Here is a 2,003-nt window from a genome sequence, read left to right as displayed (position 1 = left end):
CAGTCATTCTGTTTGATTAATCACCCTCTTTGTTAACTTTCCAGTCACACTCAGGCTTTCCTTCTTTGTGGAGACATTTTCCTGTGAATGGAAAACGAGGCAAGCTGAAGATGACTGGATGCTGGGCAAGTCAAGTGAAATTAAAACAACTTATTTACAGACAAAGGATGGACTGTCAAACATGGTATAACCATTTTAAAGTAGTATAATCACCCGCCTAATTATGTGCAGCTAAAACAAGCCTTGATCGGTCAGCGTGGTCGATGGAACAGCATGAACTGATGGTCCTCTTGGATCAGGGGTAAAACGTCCACCGTGACATACGACCAAGTCCAGTTGACCTGATCTAATAGCTTTGAGACTGCAGTAACTCTATGAAGGTGTAAATGTGGCGCCTCAGTGGGACCGTCCATGACCCTGTCGATGGTTCGCTGCTTTTTCTACTACTTTTGATGGATACTGGCCTCTGCAGACTGAGAAAATCCCACAAGAGCTGTAGTTTTGGGGGATTTTCTGAGGCAGGCACCCAGGAATCACGGCTTGGTCAAACTCACTCCGTTTCCTTATCCTTCATCCTTTTCTCTAAGAGAGAGATTGATTAATGGGAATTCATTTTAACCTGTTACTGCTTTAAAGATGGAGCATTAAATAATGAAGTGCTGTGCCATTTTCATGGATATTACAAGAAAAAAGGAATAATTGCTTCTATTGGTGAATTAGAAATTCAACCAGCAGCTACCCCAGCTAGTTACCTACATGTTATACAGGAACTCAACCAGGTGTTGTGACCTGTTCTGACCTTGCTTTATCAATTCAAACAGATTCAGTGGAGTCAAAAGAAAATATGAGGAAATGCGCAGAATGGTGGTTTTTATTATGGCTGTTTTCCTGCTACTTGCTCAAATCTGCACCAAGCATGCTATGACTTGAGAATCTGTTGCTAGCCCAAGGGTCTCGAGGGTTTGCCTGCTCCTGGGTTGTCACAATTAGACTCGTATGTGTCAACGACTCCAGAGCAGACCTGTTAAACTGCCCAGTGTTCTTCTGTGAAGACTCCTCGCTGAACGAGAGCAGTGACGATTGGTTTCATTGTAATCAGCAACGTGAGAGGAGGTCTGTGTTGGATCTCAGGGCCAGTTTACACCCTAAAGCACAGACGATGTTTTCTCACTTAAAATGTCATGTAATCGGGGCCTCAGAGGAAAACCAAGGATCTATAAAAGGAAAAGACTTTATGGTTAAGCTAGCAAGACTTGTGACGACATTAGGAAAAAGTTAGCTGACATTTTTAAATCAACTTGCTTCTGAGTCTAAACAATCAAACTTTAAAACCTTCAGTGAACCAACAGTTCTGCTAAGAATTGCCATTGAATGTACTTAAGTGGAATCTAAATCATGCATAAATGCTACCAAGAAACCAATCGTCTTGCCAATTTCCAATTAAAAGCCCAAGCTCCCAGCAGACTGTAAAAAAAAAAAGAAAAAAAAAAAGGTGGGATTGTAATTCATTGTGTTTTGATTGGATGACTCCTGAATAGCTTGGCTCCATTGTAAGTGAACGTGCTGACTCCAGCAACTTCGTGCAACAGCCCCAGCGACATTTGATTATTTGGCTTGAAGATATGTTAAAAAAAAAGAGAGAGAATATACACGGTCGTACAGTACTCCTCTCCAACAGACTGCGGGTTTCACATCTCAGCCAACAGTTTTATTTCGCTCAAACGCAGCTACACGAGGAACATGAATTATTACTCTGAGGTCTGAATAACAGCATGTTTTCGACGTCCTTGTCTGAATCGCAGTGAGGGTTGTGTCTCAGTCAGTTTTCTTAATCTCATTTGACTTGTGTTGTTTAATCATGAATATTGTATTGTTACCCTCATTTCAAAGTCAGACTGATGAGGAACAGAGATCTCTGCCGCTCTGCCGAGCTCGTGAAAGCCGGATGATCAAAGCGCAGATCCGCCGCCCTCCTCCGGCTCCGGAGTCTCGCGGCTCGTCAG

The sequence above is a fragment of the Salarias fasciatus genome, chromosome 22 (genome assembly GCF_902148845.1).
Source record: "Salarias fasciatus chromosome 22, fSalaFa1.1, whole genome shotgun sequence".
Lineage (NCBI taxonomy): Eukaryota > Metazoa > Chordata > Actinopteri > Blenniiformes > Blenniidae > Salarias > Salarias fasciatus.
Note: the sequence above shows the minus strand (reverse complement) of the source record.